The following is a 22,578-nucleotide window of genomic DNA, read 5'->3' on the forward strand; positions in this document are numbered from 1 at the left end:
CTGTGTACCTCTCAGAAGCATTGAAATTGCAACTGCAAATCTCTTTCAAGTTCTACAAAAAGCCCAGGACTGTGACACTGATACCCAAGACCATGGGTCGACTGGAGGAGAAATCACTTCATTCACTAAAAAGAGATTGCTCGCTTGGATGATTGAGCCTAGTTCCTTTTAGTCCAATCTGGACTCTGTGTAACTGGACCCTATGGCAGGGCCTATGTTCTCTGGCTTGTCCGGAGCAAGGCTGCGCTGAGGGGGAAGGGGACATAAGGGGAACTGTTTTAACAAATGTTACGGGCCCTGCACAACTGCAGGGCCATCAGACATGCAAATATATCTACCTCATATAAACTAATGTATCCAACTCAAGGGACAGCAATAGAAGTGTCAAAAGAGGCAATAGATCTTTGTTATGAGCTAACACTCCAGCTAGAACAAAGGATTACCAACAATGAATGGAGAAGCCAATACTCACCCTACCACCGCTGAGGGCAACATTGAATGGCACACAAAATTAAAAAGAGGATATTGGTTAATTCCCGGAAAAGGCGCCAAAGCTAACCTGTGCACCTTACAGAGCATTAAAATTGCAGCTTCAAATCGCTTCCAAGTTCTACAAAATTCCCAGGACTGCAACGCTGATCCTCAAGACTGCCCAATATCTGGCTTGTCCGGAGCAAGGCTGTGCTGAGCAGAAAGAGGACATAAGGGGAAGGGTATTACCAGATGTTACAGTGCCTGCACAGTTGTTGGGTCACCAGACAAGCTAATATATCTACCTCATATAAGCTATTATATATACCTCAAGGGACAGCGATAGTAGCGGCTAACGATCTAGTATAGCTATTTTGAGAGCTCACACTCCGGCTCCTACATACGATTAACAACATTGAATTGAGAAGCCAATTCTCACTCTACTGACGCTGAGAACAACATTGAATGCCACACAAAATCAAAGAGAGGACGCACCTCATGTGCAAATTCACCGGAAAAAGGGCAAAAGCTTGCACTTGCACCTTCTAGAAGGATTGAACTTAAAACTGCAAATCTCTTTCAAGTTCTACAAAATGCCCAGTCCTGCTACGCCGATACTCAAGGGCACAAGTCAACTGGTGCTGAAAACGCCTCATGCCCTAAAAGCCAATTGCTCACTTGGATGATTGAGCCCAATTCCTTTTAGTCCAATCTGGACCCTGTGTAAGTGGACCTTATGGCTTGACCTTTGTTATCTGGCTTGTTCAGAGCAAGGCTGTGCTGAGATGAAAGGTGACATAAGGGGAAATTTATCACTGGACGTTAAATTCTCTGCACAGCTGTAGGTCACCAGACAAGCTAAAATATCTGCCTCATATAGGCTAAAATATACACCTCAAGTGATGGCGATAATAGTGGCCAACTAGCTAATATATCTATCTTAAGAGCTCACACTCCGCCTCCAACAAAGGATTACCAACAATGAACAGAGAAGCCAATACTCACTCTACTGACGCTGAGGACAAAATGGAATGGCAAATATAATCAAAGAGAGAACAAGACTTGTCCCAAACTCACCGTAAAAAGCTCCAAAGCTCAGCCATGCACCTTCCAAAAGCATGTCCAGGACTGTGAAGCTCATTCTTAAGATTACACAATGATAGGAGTTGAAACCGCTTCTTGCACTAAAAGCCATTGCTCACTTGGATGATTGAACCCCGTTCCTTTTAGTCCAATGTGGACCCTGCGTACCTGGACCCTATGGCCGGGCCTTCATTCTCTGGCTTGCCCGGAGCAAGGCAGCACTGAGGAGAAAGGGGACATAAGGGAAAAGGTATTACGGAATGTTAAAGTGCCTGCATGGCTGTCGGGTCACCAGACAAGCTAATATATCTACCTCATATAAGCTATTATATATACCTCAAGGGACAGCGATAGTAGCGGCTAACGATCTAGTATAGCTATTTTGAGAGCTCACACTCCGGCTCCTACATACGATTAAAAACATTGAATTGAGAAGCCAATTCTCACTCTACTGACGCTGAGAACAACATTGAATGCCACACAAAATCAAAGAGAGGACGCACCTCATGCGCAAATTCACCGGAAAAAGGGCAAAAGCTTGCACTTGCACCTTCTAGAAGGATTGAACTTAAAACTGCAAATCTCTTTCAAGTTCTTCAAAATGCCCAGTCCTGCTACGCCGATACTCAAGGGCACAAGTCAACTGGAGCTGAAAACGCCCCATGCCCTAAAAGCCAATTGCTCACTTGGATGATTGAGCCCAATTCCTTTTAGTCCAATCTGGACCCTGTGTAAGTGGACCTTATGGCTTGGCCTTTGTTATCTGGCTTGTTCAGAGCAAGGCTGCGCTGAGATGATAGGTGACATAAGGGGAAATTTATCACTGGACGTTAAATTCTCTGCACAGCTGTAGGGCCACCAGACAAGCTAAAATATCTGCCTCATATAGGCTAAAATATACACCTCAAGTGATGGCGATAATAGTGGCAAACTAGCTAATATATCTATCTTAAGAGCTCACACTCCGCCTCCAACAAAGGATTACCAACAATGAACAGAGAAGCCAATACTCACTCTACTGACGCTGAGGACAAAATGGAATGGCAAATATAATCAAAGAGAGAACAAGACTTGTCCCAAACTCACCGTAAAAAGCTCCAAAGCTCAGCCATGCACCTTCCAAAAGCATGTCCAGGACTGTGAAGCTCATTCTTAAGATTACACAATGATAGGAGTTGAAACCGCTTCTTGCACTAAAAGCCATTGCTCACTTGGATGATTGAACCCCGTTCCTTTTAGTCCAATGTGGACCCTGCGTAACTGGACCCTATGGCTGGGCCTTCATTCTCTGGCTTGCCCGGAGCAAGGCTGCACTGAGGAGAAAGGGGACATAAGGCTGTCGGGTCACCAGACAAGCTAATATATCTACCTCATATAAGCTAATATATTTCCCTCAAGGGACAGCAACAGGAGAGGGAAACAATGTAATATATCTATCTTAAGAGCTCAGACTCTGTCTCCAACAAACAAATAACAATGAATAGAGAAGACAACTCCCACTTTAGTGACACTGTGGACAACATGTAATGGCACACAAAATCAAAGAGAGGACGCGACTTGTGACCAAACTCACCGGAAAAATCGCAAAGCTCACACTTGCACCTTCAGGAGCATTGAACTTGCAACTGTAAATCTCTTTCAAGCTCTACAAAATGCCCAGGACTGTGACGCTGATCCTCAAGATTACACTATGACAGGAGTTGAAACCACTTCTTGTGCGAAAAAGAGATCGCTCACTTGGATGATTGAGCCCAGTTCCTTTTACTCCTATGTGGACCCGACGTAACTTTATCTTATGGCTGGGCCTTCTTTCTCTGGCTTGTCCTGAGCAAGGCTATGCTGAGGAGAAAGGGGACATATGGGAAGGGTATTACTGGATGGGACAGTACCTGCACAGGTGTATGACCATCAGATAAGGTAAGAGTGCAAACCGAGCTAATATATCAGTCTTAGGACCTCTCAGTCCAGCTCCAACAAAGGATTACCAACAATGAATGGAGAAGCCAATACTGTCTCTACTTATGCTGAGGACAACATGGAATGGCACACAAAATAAAAGATAGGAGCGACTCATGTTCAAGCTCACCAGAGATAGATACAAGCTCGCCAGTGCACCTTTCTAAAAGTATTGAATTGCAACTGCAAATCATTTTCAAGTTCTACAAAATGCCCAGGACTGAGACGCTGATCCTCCAGACTTTGGGACAACTGGAGCTGAAACCACCTCATTCTCTGAAAACGATTTCTCATTTGGTTTATTGAGCCCAGTTTCTTTTAGTACAATCTGGACCCTTTGGAACAGAACCCTATGGCTGGGCCTTCGTTCAGCTGATTGTACAGAGCAAGGCTGCGCTGAGGGGAAAGGGGACATAAGGTGAAGGGTTTTACCAAATGTTACAATCTGTGCACAGCTAAAGGGCACCATGCAAGCTAATATATCTAACTCATATAAGCTAATATATCCACCTCAAGGGTCACTGATAAGAGTGGCAAACAAGCTAATATATCTAACTTGTGAACTCACACTCTGGTCCTAACAAGCTATTACCAAAAATAAATGGAGAAGCCAATACTCACTCTACCCTCCGATGTGGAGGGTAACATGAAATGGCACAACAAATCAAAGCGATGACGCGACTTGTGCCCAAACTCACTGGAAAAAGCACCAAAGCTTGCCAGTGTACCTCTCAGAATCTTTGAAATTGCAACTGCAAATCTCTTTCAAGTTCTACAAAATACCCAGGTCTGCGACACTGATCCTCAAGACCGCAAGACAACAGGAGCTTAAACAACTTAATGCCCTAAAGAGCGATTGCTCACTTTGATAATTGAGCCCAATTCCTTTTAGCCAAGCTGGACCCTGTGTAACTGGACCCTATGGCCTGGCCTTCGTTCTCTGGCTTGTCCAGAGCAAGGCTGCTCTGAGGGGAAAGGGGACATAAGAGGAAAATGTATCACCGGATGTTACATTTCCTGCACAGCTGTAGGGCCACCAGAAACTTTACTATATCTGCTTCATATACGCTAACATATACACCTCAAGTGATAGTGATAGGAGTTTCAAACTAGCTAATATCTTCTTAAGAGCTCACACTCCGGCTCCAACAAAGGATTACCAACAATGAATGGAGAAGCCAATACTCACTCTACTGACACTGAGGACAAAATAGAATGGCACATAAAATCAAAGAGAGAACGGGACTCATCAATAACCCACCGTAAAAAGGGCAAAAGCTCACCCATGCACCTTCAGAAGCATTGCAATTGCAAATCCCTTCCAAGGTCCACAATGCCTAGGACTGCGAGTCTGAACCTCAAGACCACAAGATGACTGGAGCTGAAACCACTTCATGCTCTAAAAAGTTATTGCTCACTTGAATGATTGAGCCCAGTTCCTTTTGGTCAAATCTGGACCCTGCATAACCGGGCCCTATGGCTCGGCCTTTGTTCTCTGACTTATCAGGAGCAAGGCTGCGTTGAGGAGGAAAGGGACATACTGGAAAATGTATTACAGTATGGTACAGTGCCTGCACAGCTGTAGGGCCACCAGACATGCTAATATATCTACCTCAAGGGACAGCGATAGAAGTGGCAACAATAAATAGAGAAGCCAACACTTAGTCTGCTGATGCTAAGGACAACATGGAATGGCACACAAAATAAAAGCGATGGCGCAACTTGTACCTAAACTCACCCTAAAAGCACCAAAGGTCACCCATGCAACCCCCAGAAGCATTGAAATTGGAACTGCAAACCTCTTTCAAATTCTACAAAATGCGACGCTGATCCTCAAGACTGTAAAACTACTGCATCAGAAACCACTTTATGCCCTAAAGAGTGATTGCTGACTTGAATGACTAGGCCAGTACCTTTATGTTCAACTGGGACCCTGCATAACCGGGCCCTATAGCTGGGCCTTTGTTCTCCGGCTTATCAGGAGCAAGGCTGCGTTGAGGAGAAAGGGGACATAAGGGAAAGGGTATTGCGGTATGGTACAGTGCCTGCACATCTGTAGGGACCCCAGACAAGCAAATATATCTCCCTCATATAAGCCAAAATATCTACCTAAATGGACAGCGATAGGAGTGGCAAACAAGCTAATATATCTATCTTTAGAGCTCACACTCCAGCTCCAACAAACGATTACCAACAATGTATGAAGAAGCCAATACTCACTCTACCAATGCTGAGTACAGCAGGGAATGGCACACACAATCAAAGAGAGGATGCAAGTCGTGCCCCAAACTCACCGGAGAATATGCTAAAGCTCACTTGCGCTCCTTCCAGAACCATTGAAATTGCAACTGCAAATCAGCTTCAAGTTCTACAAAATGCCCAGGACTGCGACGCTGATCCGCAAGACCACGGGAAGATTGGAGCTCAAACTACTTCATGTTCTAAAAAGCAATTGCGCACTTGGATGATTGAGCCAAGTTCCTTGTAGTCCAATCTGGACCCTGCGAAACTTGACGTTAAGGCTGGGCCTTCATTCTCTGCCTTTTCCTGAGCACGGCTGCTCTGAGGAGAAAGGGGACATAAGGGAAAGGGTATTCCTGGATGTTACAGTGCCTACACAGCTGTAGGACCACAGACAAGCTAATATATCTACCTCATATAAGCTAATATATCTGTCTCAAGGGACAGCAATAGAAGTGTCTAACTGTTAGAAATGTGTGTCTCTAGTAGGCAATGGTTTGCACCTTTGTCCAAATAGGGACCCTTCCGTCTAGGCAGGATAAGGGGGATTCACTACTGAAATACCTGTGCTCACCCCCTTTCTAGCTTGGCACAAGCAGTCAGGCTTAACTCAGAGACAGTGTGTAAAGCATTTGCACATAGCCAACAGTAATACAGAGAAACTACCAAAGGACCCCACACCAGTTTTAGAAAAATAAAATAACCAATATTTACCTGTGCAAACAAGACCAAAATGATAACAGACCAACATACAGTAATAAAAAATATGCATTTAGCAAGAATGACTGTAAAATGCAATTCCTTAAAGCCTGTAGCTTCATCCGAGGCAACAGCGATGCTGAAATCAACAGAATCCAACAATTCCGGCTGATCGCGTCGGTGTGGACTACTGTCAGCAGACTCGAAAACATATCTTTGGTTCCACTGACCACGTAGGTGTGGGCCGGTCGTGGCAACCATTGCGGTTGTGCTGTGAAAAATAGCGGTGCGACATGCGATGCCCTCACTTTGCGGTGCAGGCAGCGGCTCGGTGATGGTCGTCCAGCAACATCAGTGGGACCACGGCTGTGGTACAGAGTGAAACAGTGCTCGTTCCAGTGCTGACACGTCACGGTGCAAGAGGCAGTGCTGCTTGATGGGAGCTGGAGTACGTCAGCCCAGACTGCTGTTTGGGATGGGGCAGGGCGTTGTGTGACTTGCAAGCGGTGCCCCCAAGCCACAGAGCGGTCACGGGTGTCGAGGTCAGAGTACAACAATGTCATCAGTGAGACCAAGGTGTTGAGTGAAGCAAGGCAGTGCGGAGTGCGGTGCCCACAGGTCGCGGTGCAAGCAGCGGTTGCGGTTGTTGTTGTCATTGAGACGACGGGGTTGCGGTGCGAAGTGCGGCGGTGCCTTCAGGACACAGAGCCCGCAGTGGTGTTGGTGACGGTGTCGGCTGCCTTCCCCCTCTGGGGCAACTGAAACACACAGTTCCAAAGGTGGTACACATAGGTAAGTGAAGTCTTTGCTGTCCCTGAGACTTCGTGAACAGCAGGCAAGCTCTATTTCAAACCATTGGAGATTCTCAGCAACAAGTGAGGAAAGATCAGTGCAGTTCATTTACTCCCCAAGGCACACACAGCAGCTGCTATCCAAACCAGCAAAGCAACAACACAGCAAAGGGGCAGCAGTCCTCCTGGCAGTTCTTACATCTCTTCTTCCTGACAGGTTCCTTGATCCAAGCGAGTTCTGAAGTTCAGGTGTCTGGACCACAATATTTATACTCAGTTTATTTTTGTTCTCTTGGGCAGAGAGTGTCTGTGCTCATTCCAAACCAGTTTAGTCCTCTCTGACCCAGTGTCCTGGCTGGAGGTGGAGACAGCATTGTCCAAGGCAGACCAGGCCCATTCAGGTGCAAGAAAACCTCCTCCTGCTACTCTAAATGTAACCCAGCTCCTTTCATCCCATCTCTGACTCATCCAGGAAAGGCAGGACACACCTTGACCCCCATGTGGCTGTCTGAAGAAAATGCACAGCCCCAATCCAAATCCCAGCCGAGGCACACAGGAAGGCTAAGCAAGCAAATACCTACTTTCTAAAAGTGGTATTTTCAAACATAGAACATAAAAATCTTCTTTACTAAAAGATGCATTTCTACATTCTGAATTCAGGCATTCTAAACTCTATTCCTCTATGTTGTCCCAATGGGAAGCCAAAGGGAATGGCTGTACCCTAGTGTGGCTCCGCTGGTCGGTGACATACTTTGCCAACAAACTGCTGCATTCGGTGAATCCCGATACGGAACAAACACAGAAATGCGAATCGTGTAGGAGCCTCTCAGGCTCTAGATGCAGAATGCCCCCAGGAGCCTCTCAGGCTCGAAAATAACAATGCCCCTCTAAAAGCTGGAGTCTCTCTCTGGGGACTCGCTAACAAAGGGCCCCAAACGGTAGCAGCACCACTGGGAGGGGGGGGGGGGTGGGGGAGGCACCGGCAATGTGCCCCGACACCCCCCTCTTCTCCAAGTAACACAGGGGCCCCACTCACCGGGTCTGCAGGGCTCCTCTTCGGTACTGCTTCTCGGTGGCGCCTCCTCGCTGCCGGGATGGCTTCTCTCCCGTCCCGGTGGCTGCGGGGGGGGGCGGAACTTCCTGCTCCCTCTCGCGCTGCACTCTGGGGCTGTCCCTCACTCTGGGGAGCCCCGGGGAAGAGACGCCGGCTTCTTCTGGCGCCATGGCTGCAGGGGCGGGACTTCCAGCCTCTTCCTGTTCCTGTCTAAGGACTTCCGGGTCGTCGCAGGCAGCGTGGCGGCCCGTGGGGGCGGCTCACGGCGGCAATCCGGGGTAGGCTCCCGGTTTCAAATACGAAGTCCCTAGCGGGGTGGGCACCCGCTAAGGACATATAAAACTAAGAAGGCGGCAAAAGGCGCGGGGTTGGCACCCACGCAATTCACATATACAAAAATCCGGGCAAAATGCAGGGTGGGCACCTGCTCTTCCTCACGCACAATGCGGGCTGGGCTCCTGTGATAGAGACACAATTGCAGGGGAATCCCTACGCCCAAGGCTGGCAGCTCCGTGCTGCAACTAGAAATAAAAGCGCTCCCCTGGGAGGAAAAACAAAGCACTTTCCAGGAACTTGAAGGCAAAAGTTCTGGAGCAGTGCTTAGGAAGGCAAGGGGGGGGCAAAGGCTGGGCCCAGGGGCCAGCTCACAGGGCCCCCCAGGCAGGGAGGCAGTCCCAGTGGCGGTCCTCCTGCCGCCCAGCAGCTGCAGGCTCCCCTCCAATTAAGATCAGACAAGAGAACATTTTGTATGGGGTCACAGCCCCTTCTTATACCAAGAAATCCTTTGTCTGAGGCTACAGGGTGAAGGGAAAACCAGATGCAACTGGTTTTGGAGCACTTTGTTGTGCTCAGCCACTCTTCCCATTCACTGGTCAGGCTAGGGACATCAGACGCACCATAGGGGGCGGAGCCAGCATTGTGTGGGGAAAGCCCAGCCCTATTCAGGTCCCAGGTGTACTCCTCCCTCACATCAATCATGCAGATCTCTCCACTCACCACCGGGGCAGACCCATCCTGACTCCTGGAGCCAGGCTCACCAGCCAGCTCCAGCCAATCACAAGCCAGACAGCCAATTCACATAAATTACACAGAGATGCCAACTTCCAGAAGTTGCACTTCTACACTAGACACATGAACGCCGCACACATAATCGCGCAACATTTAATCACACGAGTCAGCACATACCAAACTCGACCCTGCACTCCCCATGCATCAGGAACTACCAGGGACACCTACATTCCCCATGCATTCCTATGGGAGGGCAGGCCAACCTTACTACACGCACGCACTTTACCCTGGGACACAGTGGTAAAGTGCGCAGAAACCAAAAATCACTAACACCAAGTCACAATTAAAAGCAAAAAGTTCAGGGGTGAACCTGCCAGAAGGGCCAAGTCCAACAAATATGCAATGTTATACCCTGCAAGACTACGCATAATACATGATGGACGAGCCAAGATTCTATCAACACCAAAAGCAGCACAGGACTTCATTAAAAAAACTCTTTCGAGACTCAAAACTCAAAGCAATAGGAATTCTGATCTAGATTCAGACTGATAATCCTTAAGCTGGTGGTAACATATATCATGTGACTTATTGCCACGGGTACAAGAAGTGAACGTATATGATTCTGTTTAACTATATAGGGGTTTGTATTTTGCAATATGGTAGATACATAGTTTAAATATGGAATGTCGAATATAGGAATATGAAGATTCACCATCTTTACAGTTATATTGCCTCATATAGAATGTTATATACTAGATGACTCCCTAAGTGGTCATGCGCAAACATAAATTGGTCATGTACTTATATAGAGGAGCAAGACTTCTAACATGATAAGATTGATAAGTTTCGTACCAAAATGTATATATAGGACTGAGATGCTACAATGTTCTGCTAGTATGTGATAATAAGACATTGTGTAGGTCCTATGTATAAATATTTTTTCCTTCTCTGTCCTATCGCATATATTTCACCAAATTAATCAGGTACTACCCGACCACATCCATATCTACGGGTGTAGTTGTGGGCACTCAGCGACCCCCCCTTCCCGAGGGTGCTCCCCATAACCATTAGTACAATGGTACTGTTGTTTAAAGGGATATGTCTTTGGCATGATTGGGATGCTGAAGTGGGTGGGGGGTTTAGGGGTAAGGTTATTGTTTTTTATAGGTTTACTAAAAAAGTGTACAATATAGTAGATTGTGGTCGGTACGGATTCCTAAATGCGATCATGAACTTGAGATATGTTGTGCATTGTGGTTACATGAGGAATTGTTTTAAAATAATTATTTAGACATTTAGTTTTAGAGTATCAAGACCAAATTGAAGTCCTCGCAAATATGTCTACTATCCTGGAATATTAGAGGCCTAAATAACCCAAAAAAAATCCAACAAGTATTTACCTATTTGGATAGACACCATATTGATATAGTGATGCTACAGGAATCCCACCTTGAAAAAACTACCAAATGCCCATTGGGCAATAAATGGTCTGAGACAGTAATAATGTCCACATACTATAACGATTCTAGAGGGGTCCTTATACAGGTGAGAAAAGGCGTACAATTTCTTATAGATCAAACCATAATGGAAGATATGGGTCGATATATTATTGTCACAGGACATGATCGAGGGAACCGTATCGGACTGATTAATACATATGGGTCAAACATAGATGATCCTGAGTTTTTTCAAAATATGTGGCGGAGGCTTAGGGAGCTACCAGAAATGGTATTACTGTAGGGAATCTATCTAAACTTATCCTTGAATGAGGATTTAGATAGATCAGGCATTACTAAAGAACCACATAAGCGAGCAGTTTAAGTTGTTACTGATGGTATGATAGAATTTAACATGTTAGATATCTGGCATCTGCGACATCCACAACAAATGGAAGCAACACATTACTCCACAATACATGATAGTTGGTCATGCATAGATTACTGGCTTGCGACCAAAAAGGTTGCCACATGGACGAAAGACATACAACACCTGCCAAAAACCCTATCTGACCACAAACCAGTTCTATTAGTCATTGAACCCCCAAATATGTACCACCACCATATATATGGAGATTCAATGTTAAGGCATTGCTAGATCCTTCATATAATACCTCCATTAGACAGGCTATTGAGGAATATTTTGCACTGAACAAACCCTCAGTAGATGATCCTAGCCTATTATGGGGAGCTTTTAAGGCAATCATACGTTGAGTGTTTTAAGCACAAACGCAGGCATTCTGAAAGATATCCGCCAACAGCTCAACCAGTGCGAGACCAAACTGAGACCCCTAGAAAAGAAGTTTGAATGCACTCAAAGCACAGCTATACTGGGGAACATCAGAAACATAATGCCTGAATATGAACATTTTGCAAATACATTTCAAAACGAGGCATTTCTCGAACATATGGGGAAGGAGGCAGGCTGGGGCGTGTACTGTCACAAAATATTATGTGATCGCACAACACACGCAGTAATTAAAATCAAAGACTGGCATAACACCTTACATTGTAACACAGAGAGTATATTGAGAGCCTTCATGGACACTTATACACCACACAAAACACTGCAAACTCACAAGACACATGAAAATATCTTGAAGATATTGCAATATCCTTGTTGTCAGATACCCAAAGGGAATATTTGTCACAAGCGGTCACAGTCGAAGAAATTACAGAAGTGATAAAAATACTGCCTAATAGGAAAGCCCCTAGCCCAGATGGCTTTACGGGTGAATTTTATAAGGAAAATGTCAACCTGATAGCCCCTTACCTAGTGGAAATGTAGTGTGACGCACACAACAAACAGATACTACCACCCACCTTAAGAGAAGCTATGATTATAGCCCTTTTGAAACCTGAAAAAGACCCTGCACTTTGTGAATCATACAGGCCTCTATCGTTAATTAATACAGACACAAAAATAATTGCTAAACTAATTGCCAAACGTTTACAACCACTGATGACTAATATTATATTGCTGAACCAATCAGTATTTATACCTCATAGCTCTACAGCCCTTAATATCCGTACCGTAGTTGCACTATCACATCAGTTTAACCCAGTCTTGCAAGCGGCTGCTGTTTTATTAGACGCAGTTTAAGAAAAAGGGGTAACCCTGTGTCCCTCAGAACCTGGGCATTTGTAGTTTAAATAAAAATTGGTTCTGTTGGGTCGGACCAATTACTTTTGTAAACACTCATTAAATGAGAACACAAACTCTCTGATACAAGTCAAACAATTTGAGAAATAAATGCTCAAAAGCTTTAAGTCATGTAATCAATTAATTGTATTAAGAAATTCCAAACATTTGGTATCCGAATTGCAATCATTCTTAGATAACATTCAATGCTTGCGGTGACTGTCAAATATGAGGTGACTTTCAATAAAAAATGCTCAGTGAATGAAGAAATATACAGTGCAGTTTATGTACAGGTATATACAAATATCTTCGCTGGCCAGATAACAATTTTTAAACCAAGGATTCCTAGAGGTCCTATCCGGATCCTGGTGTTTCTGGGCCTAGGATGTTCGTCGACGTTTCGACCCTTGTGCGCCCCAGTTGGTGGTTGCGACGGGTCTTTATCAAGACAGAAGGGGGACAGTCTAGAGAAATTAACAAAGACTGTGTATCAGAGAGAGCTGCTGGCGCTAGGTGGATTGGCAACCAACTGTAGTATTAAATAAGAAGTACTCACTTGGGTCTCAGACCGGGCAATCTCAGCCTGAGCCTGATGGTGGCGTAACTGCCAATCAATTCTGTTGGATAAGAGAACAATATTGAAATTTGTCTCTGTGGAGCAGGGGTGAGGCGAATCGAGGAAATGCTTGGAAACCTTGAGTGGGGAGTGAGATCTGTGCTGTTTGCGCAGAGATCATGGAGGTGTGGACGGGAGTTTTTTTTTAAAACTCGAGTGAGGAGTGAATCGGTTGTGATGCAAGAATAAATGGCATCCCTGGAAGAGAAACATTACATTAAATATAATGTCACGAAAGAGGAGAAAACCGCACTGCACGAACTGAGTGAAAATCAATCTATCATAGTGAAGGCAGCCGATAAGGGGGGAGCGGTTGTACTACAGAACACTCGGGACTACATCATGGAAATTGAACATCAGCTTGGGGTCAGAGAAAGTTACCAACTGATACCAAGGGACCCAACAGCAAGCATAAAGTCACTCATTGAGAATCTGGCAGAGGAAGGAGTTATTAAAGGATTCTTGAATATTCCTGAAAAGGATTTCCTAATCAACGGAGAGCCACGCATCCCTACAATATACACATTGCCTAAAGTCCCTAAACGTTTGGAAAACCCACCCAGCAGACCAATCATTTCCGGTTGTGGCTCAGTGCTGGAACCAGTGAATCAGTTTATAGATTACTTTCTGCAACCATGGGTCCCTGAGACCAAATCATATGTTCGTGATTCCATGCACATCATCCAATCACTTGAAAACCAACCATATAACAGCGCTACCCAATTCATGGTAACATTGGATGTTTCATCACTCTATACCTCCATACCCCAGAACAAGGCTATAGAGGTGATCCGCTCCACTCTTAACAAACAGCCAGCACCACACTGGATACCGACAGACTTCCTGATCGGCTTGCTGGAAATCGCCATGAAAATGAATTACTTTATCTTCAAACAGCAATTCTACTTCCAGTGTAAAGGAGTAGCCATGGGCGCCACTTATGCTCCCAGCTTGGCGAATATATATATGGATAACTACGAGGAGGAATTCCTATATACACATGAGAACCCGTACATCGATTCGATTACCATCTGGAAGAGATATATTGACGACGTCATTATGATCTGGACCGGCACTGAAGATGAACTAACTAATTTCTTTGATTGGCTTAATAAAAGAAGCAGGGACATTCAATTCACTACAACCTATGATCGCAATACCATTGCATTTTTGGATCTTTCATTCCAGGTGGAGAATGACATGCTCTACTGTGATCATTACAGAAAGGCAACAGAAAGAAACACCTTACTTAAATATGACTCACACCATAATAATAGATCATTTATAGAGCGCCTGGCTACACATAGAACAGTGTGTCCCCGCGCTAATCACTGATAAATTCTACAGAGGACCGATGTTATCGGGTTTATGAAATGGGGAAAAAGAGTGTTTTTAATTTCCTCCGGAATCCTATTTCCGATGGCTCCATCCTAAGGTTCAGTGGTAGAGCATTCCAGTATTTGGGGGCTAAATGCCTAAATGAGCGTCCGCCCATTCTGGCCCTAAGAATACGAGGTGTTTTAAACAACATCGCGCCAGAAGATCTTAAATTACGAATAGGGCGATGTATGGCCAGGATGTTCTTAAGGTAATCCGGACCTTTGTCCTGGGCTATGCGATGTGCGTAGCAGAGGGCTTTAAATTTAATACGCTCCCTGACAGGAAGCCAGTGGAGCTTAGCCAGGGCAGACTTCCCTGATGCTCTGCGCGGGAGGCCAAGCACTAGACATGCGGCAGCATTCTGCACGCACTGCAGTTGGTGAAACGCTTTTTGGCTTAGCCCTAGCAGCATGGCGTTGCCGTAGTCAAGGTGAGGAGTCACTAGGGCGTGGACAATAGTTTTTCTAGCTACTGCAGGTAGAAGGTCTAAGACCTTACGAAGGACCTTAAGTAGGCCAAAGCATCTCCCTGTGACTTTATTAACATGGGTTTTGTACGAGAGGTCGGTGTCCAACATAACGCCAAGGTTACGTACCGACTCCCTCGGAGTGGGGGGGTCCCCAAGTTCACTAGGCCACCATAGCCTTGACCATGTAGATGTTGCTCTCCCGACCACCAGCAGCTCCGTCTTTTCGCCATTGAGGCGTAGGCAGTTGTCATTCATCCATACTGCCACTGCTGACATACAGTTCGAGAAGTTGATGGCGTCTTGACTACGGTCGGGTGTGAGCCTAAACACCAACTGGGTGTCGTCAGCGTAGCTAACAATGTCCACCCCAAAAGCCTCCACCACGCGAGCCAGGGGTTCCATATAGATGTTAAACAAAGTGGGGCTCAAACTTGAGGCCTGAGGAACCCCATGGCCCATCCACGAAACCTACGAGACAACCTGCCATATGACAATACTTGCGGATGAGAAGAAATTGCACTAGAAGATGTGACTTTTTCAAAGAATGTGAAGTGTTAACTGGACGCTTGCGCGAAAGGGGCTATCCCCTAGGACTTCTGAAACGGGCAAAAAAGAGGGCCTGGTATTGCCCAAGAGATCAACTTCTGGATCCTAAAGACAAGAAACCAACAACCAGTAACCTCGTGTTTGTCACCACCTTCCACACAAAAAGTAACATGATCAAAAAAACAGTGATGAAATACTGGAATCTAGTGGCATCAGAATTGAACATGAATGAGGCTCCTTTATTTGCCTTTAAGAGAGGACGCAACGTGAAAGACAATGTTGTCAAGGTTTTCCTGGAACCGCCTAAAGCCCCAGACTTAAGAGATCTACTTGGCCTCCCACCCGTTGTGGGACACTTTAAATGTGGAACATGTAAGGCACGCCCACTGTGCATGGAGGGTTCTGGCTTCACGCATGAAAACAAAACATACAACCTTCCATCCCTGACGAACTGCAACACCTCGAATGTCATTTACTTAATCATATGCCCGTGTGGCATGCCATACGTTGGGCAGACAACACAAAAAGTAAAAATGAGGATACTGCAGCACATGAGTAGAGTCAGATGTAAGACACAAGGTGCACCCCTAGTGGAACACTTTATCAACAAAGGTCACAGTCCAGAGAGTATACGCTGGAGGGTTGTTGAAAAAATAAATGCTAACCCAAGGGGCGGGTCCCTAACATCAGTCCTGAGTAGGAAGAAATGTAAATGGATCCATTGTCTTAACTCTGTAACAACTGGGCTCAATGAACATGAGGAGGTATCCAAACTAATGAGTCTGGTATAATTATCAGTATAAATATTGCTATATCCCACCTGTGTTACCCCATTTGTGTCTATACATCCAATCTTGCCAGACACAAGGACACAGATTTCCTCCCAATAATGTTTCTGCTTGTAACATGTGTCCAGTCCTCATGACTATCACTAACTGTTATGGATCTTGTAATTATGTCTCTCCTGATTTCCAACTTCCATTTTTGATGGGGCGCTTTTAAATAGAGCATTATATAACTCTCATGTTCATTACCAATCCAGTTTTCCGGGCACGCATTATCACGATATTGCTTGACTCTGAACCATGCATCCATTGAATTTGTCATACCTGCTTGTTTTGATGAGTCATTGTTAAACGGTACTTTGTACAGATTTCATGTTCAATGCCATGCATCTAATGAATGTAAAATTACTAATTTGTTCGATCCATCTGTAATTATTATGCACATGAAATGTGGAGCTAGTCTGGTTAATATCCGGTATTCGCGTTACCCCTGACTTATGGTACTCACTAAACCCACAACAACGTGGGTCTTCTTTTTTGTTCACGCAGGCCGCGTGATACATTAACTGGTGCCGCGTCGTTGCTAGGCAACGAACGCGTCCAACGTGCACGCCACAGCCGTATCTTCATAACGGCTTGTGGACTACGCGCTGTTACTTTTGCGCCTGCACGAGAGGAACTAAGCACCTCCGTTTGCTTTGAAAAGAAATTGTTCTACGCAAGGTAAGCGCCTGAAATCCCACTGTCCCCTCTGCGATTCCTACCCCTCCGTAATTCACAGCTTAAACATCAGGCTGTCACTCATCGATCTTATTGCCATGCTACCCCTCCGTGATTCTTAGTTTAAACATCACGCTGTCACTCAGTGATTCCTAGTATAAACATCACGCTGTCACTCACTGGTTTACATCGTTCTTAATGTCACGCCACCACATGAATTAGCGGTCGTGCTCCGAAAGTTATCACCTGCACTTTGGCACTCGGATTAGTCATTACCGCATTTCCGGCGTACTTAATTGCACCAGGTCATGAAACATACCGTCTAATCTCTGCGCACAAAACACATGCGCTTTCACCATCGATTCCCTCCTCACTCGAGTTTTTTTTAAAACTCCCGTCCACACCTCCATGATCTCTGCGCAAACAGCACAGATCTCACTCCCCACTCAAGGTTTCCAAGCATTTCCTCGATTCGCCTCACCCCTGCTCCACAGAGACAAATTTCAATATTGTTCTCTTATCCAACAGAATTGATTGGCAGTTACGCCACCATCAGGTTCAGGCTGAGATTGCCCGGTCTGAGACCCAAGTGAGTACTTCTTATTTAATACTATAGTTGGTTGCCAATCCACCTAGCGCCAGCAGCTCTCTCTGATACACAGTCTTTGTTAATTTCTCTAGACTGTCCCACTTCTGTCTTGATAAAGACCCCTCGCGACCACCAACTGGGGCGCACAAGGGTCGAAACGTCGACGAACATCATAGGCCCAGAAATACCAGGATCCGGATAGGAACTCTTGGAATCCTTGGTTTAAAAATTGTTATCTGGCCAACGAAGATATTTGTATATACCTGTACATAAACTGCACTGTATATTTCTTCATTCACTGAGCATTTTTTATTGAAAGTCACCTCATATTTGACAGTCACCGCAAGCATTGAATGTTATCTAAGAATGATTGCAATTCGGATACCAAATGTTTGGAATTTCTTAATCCGTTTTATTAGACTCAGCCAAAGCGTTCGACTCTGTCGAATGGACAGACATGTTCACAGTGTTACAAAAAATGGGAATTCCCCCAATCCTTCTTAAGTGGATCAAAATATTATATACAGTGCCACTTGTGAGAATAAGGGTGAATCAATAGGTTTCGGATACGATACAGATTACACATGGAACAAGGCTGGGATGCCTTCTGTCACCACTTCTATTCGCAATCACATTAGAACCATTGGCGTACAAAATAAGGCAATGTCATGAAAACACGGCCTACAACTTCCCCAACGTCCTCTAAATATCTCATTATTTACAGACGACATGGTACTGTACGTCCGAGACCCCAGTACTAATTTATCCCCCTTGCTATGAGAATATATTAAATTTGGAATGCACCCGGGCCTTCAAATAAATTGGGTAAATCGTCAATCATTCCCTTAACTGAAATCACCAAACCATGCTGACAGAGTTTCCATTAGAATGGCAGGATGACCCAATTAAATACCTGGGCATTTGGTATCATCGGGACCCTGAGGTAGTCATACGGACAAACTAAGGTACAGGGATGAGTATGAGAGGTACCCCTTAAACGGAAGTTAAGGGAAATAGGGTTAACCAACCGTAAATAAAGGAGAGATTCCCTTGAACTGGACTAAATAACACTAAAGCTAAAAAGTCAAAAACAATAAGATTCACGTGTATAAAAAGAATTCTTACAGTTTATTGGTAATACAAACATTTAAAATAGTGGACAGTTAAGAGACCACTCAACACTGATTAAAACAAGATAATGACAATAAAAGATACACTTAATATTCAATATTGACCAGCAAAATTGAAGCAAAAAGACAGAAAAAAGTAAGACATTGGATTCGTACAATACTGGGTGTATATTCGTACTCTATTTTTGACACCTAAATTATGTATTCTATAATATAGTATATCAACAAAGATGTCCGAGTTGTGAATTATACTAAATGGTGCGTCGACGCGTTTCGGTGGTTTTTCACAATATTCTCCACCTTTGTCAAGACTACATATAATATCTGTCGTCGTGTAGGGGTCAATAAAATCACCCTAGAAAAATAGATAGAACCAACATAAGTTGCAGTAAGTACATGACAGTTTATGATTGTCACAGGCAATTTCTTTTCTGTCTGGGAGATCTATGATAAGTAGGAAACAATAGTACAAAGAAATTTATAAAGTTCTCCCTGGTACAAGCTCAGAAAAACAAATACTTGTATTTCTTTTCAATAATAGCAGATCGACATGCATTGCTTGGTTGGATGGAAACTAACTATACGTTTCCCCTGCCCTTGGTCTACTACATTCTATAATACATTGTAGCAAAAAATGTATATACATCTGTCTCACTGAATCACTCATTTTCCTACGTTTTGCAGGTTTATCCTTATCACATTCGTGAGAGATCCCAACTCTCTTTAAACCCTTCATTTGGGAAGGAGCTTTCGTTTTTTTGTTACTGACGTTCTTTATGCTAAGATTGATAAAAATGTAACTTTAGAAAGACCTATATTTGTAATTGGTGCTACATTGATTCTGTATACCAGATTAGGAACCCAAAGTCTATAAGTTCATACCTATATGTTCCGGTTGGTATCATTTAAAATGAGTAGGAAATTGTATACTTGCTATTTCCTCTTTGATTTTTAAATTGCCTTATATACCTTAGTATTTGTTAATATTAAGTTACCTTAGGGTTTGATTTTTGGAAATTGTTGGGTATCAATTGTTATCCAAATCCGAATGTGGTATATCAGAGAGATTTGCTAGCTTCATGCATCCATTTAAAATCGTAAAGTCTGGCTAAGAGTAAAATCGTCCTTTAGGGCAAAAAATATAATTGTAATTAAGGTGGACAAGAGGTATATATCTTGATCAAAACAGGAGTATTTTTTGTAGTTATCCTGATTCCCACATACCTGGTGCTAGGACATTAGGCGTTGAATATGGGCATTCCGAAATACTTAGGCCCCATAAAGCGTTCAGTCTTCTTTTCTTGATCTATTAAAACCCAGAGGCGCCTGTGTCATGTCCTTGCGGTGTGAGCTTATGGTTCTTTAAGGTTTGGGACATAAGTAAATGAAGGGCCGTTAGAAGTGGAGCGTAATTTAGAACCAGCTTCCTGTGTTGCCGAAAGTTCTACAAGTGCTTACCAATTCAAGCGCAGAGGACTGCCTACTTCTCTGGTTGTGTAAGGCCTGTTTGGTTAAATTGCCAGGGGTGCTTGCATCATGTTTGTGCGATGAAAAGGGGATATTTCCCTGGAGATCGGGACAAGAAAATAAGGTCAGTTAAAGCGTGGTTGTCAAATGGCTCCCGGTTTTTTCTCTGACCTCGCCTAATTCAATCCTAGTGTTCCTATTGCCGCTTACCTGATAAGAAGCGAGATACTGCCTTCTTCTCTGGTTACCTGAAATGTGCAAGGCGAGATGAAAGGCTGTATTTAAGTACCTAGTCTCCCACCTGATAGGTCAAGTTATGGGCCAATTAGAAAGGTGAGTTTCGAAACGCCGGATTTGCATATTCCCACTTGTAGTTCTACGTTCCGATTGGCCGGTGTGAGCAGCCCGTGTTCTAGCATTTCCTGATACCGGCTCTGGCGCTTGATAGGCCTAATTCGCAACCAATAGAAAAGAGCTAATTCTGGCCAAAAGTTTTACATTTACCGGCTTGTACCTCTACCTTACGATTGGTCTAAATAATGGGCCTATGTTCTGAAAGTTGCTGAAACTATTTAGACCGCGAAAATACACTGGCAGTGATCGTGTAGTTTACAGAACAGTGATGTTACAGTTTAAAGTTTATATATTAAACATCATGGAACTCTCAGTGTTCTGGTTATTTACAGCGCAATAAAGGAGTTAGTTGAAGCTCTTTTCTGTATTTGGGAAATGATCGCAGGCTTACTGGGACCTATCGAAAGGAAAAGATATTTACAAGGGGACTAAATCGAAAAAAAAATTTTTGCAGTGCTAAAATCCTAAAGGGGTAGATTAATCACTCTCGGAAAGGAGACAGAAATTCTTCGTTAAACTTAGCGTGAGCAATTTTGGTAGGGGTTTGTCAAGGGACTAATTTAGGATGCTAGTACTTCTGTGTTGGAACAGAGAACGGAGGGTCTAAATGCATTTGGTCCAATCCTCCCTGGTATTTAAACCTTTGAGGATGGTATTAAGGAAACAGAAATATAATTGTTCACGAGTTTTTCTTAGTCTGTCAATGTCGCCGCCTCGTCTAGTGGTCCTAATCTTCTCTAAAATATAAAAACGCAGATCATCACAGGTGTGATTGTGCTGGCTGAAGTGCTCTGTTAGGGGTGCATTGCACTTGTTTGTGCGTATAGCCGATTTGTGCTCCAAAACTCTGAGTCTGAGTTCTCTGCTGGTCTCCCCCACATATCCCAGGTTGCAGGGGCAGATCAGCAGGTATATTACATTTTGACTCCTGCAATTATTGAATGTCTTGGAGGTCAGAGTTTTTCCATTAAATTCAAGGCTAGTGCCTGTGATACAATGGGAGCACACCGAGCATGTCCCACATTTGTGGTTACCTGTCGCTATTGGGCCGGCAAGAGTTCGTTGGGTTTCCGTGGGTGGTTTATATGTGTGTACCAGGCAGTTACGAAGGGTATTGTTTTTGCGGAATGGGAACAAAGGTTTGTTGAGTTGATTAGCAGTATTAAAATTTTGTACACACCAATTTCTGTTAACTATGTTTTTGATCTGATTACTTAGATGTGAAAACTGAGTCACGAATACTACTCTGTCTAAGTCCATTTTGTTACGGACTTTGTCTTGATCAAGGAGACTATCTCGGTTATAGAATCTTGCTCTTTTAAGGGAATGTTTAATAAGTTTGTGGGGGTAGCCCCTCTCCTTAAGTTTTTTTGTCATATTCTCAGAGTGTCGATAGAAATCTTCCAGGTTTGAACAATTTCGCCTTAGTCTTAGAAATTCACCGAATGGCACATTGTCCTTTTGTGCCTTAGGGTGATTACTAGAGTAATGTAACGGAGAGTTTTTGTCCGTTGGTTTGGTGAATAACTCCACCTTCAGGACACCTTCCTCTTCTTTAACCACTATGTCCAGAAATTCTACCTTGGAATTGCTGTGGTGTCCTGTAAACCTTAGGTTTGGATCACCCAGGTTGGGCCATTCCAGGAAGCTGAGTAGGTCCTGGCTGGCACCGCTCCAGATGAAGATGATATCATCAATGTAGCGATGCCAGCAGGAGATGTTCTCAAAAAAGGGGGCAGCCTCATTGAATATGTGTCTGAGTTCAAAATCTCCCACATATAAACAGGCCAGACTGGGGGCACAAGTGGCCCCCATGTTGGCCCCCTAGATCTGGAGGTATAAGTCATTTTTGAAGAGAAAAAAAAATTCTCTTCAAAATAAGGTGGATACATGACATAATAAAGGTATCGTCACCACTATTAAGGTCCTCTGTTTCAAGAATGGAAGCTATCACCTCCAGGGTGTTATTTTGGGGGATATTCGTATAGAGGGCTTCAATATCTAGGGTGACCAGGAACTGGGTCACCCTATTGAACCCTCTACCCTCAAATACAGAGGTCACGTGGGAGGTGTCTTTGAGG

The sequence above is a fragment of the Lissotriton helveticus genome, chromosome 2_1 (genome assembly GCF_964261635.1).
Source record: "Lissotriton helveticus chromosome 2_1, aLisHel1.1, whole genome shotgun sequence".
In the NCBI taxonomy this organism is placed as follows: Eukaryota; Metazoa; Chordata; class Amphibia; order Caudata; family Salamandridae; genus Lissotriton; species Lissotriton helveticus.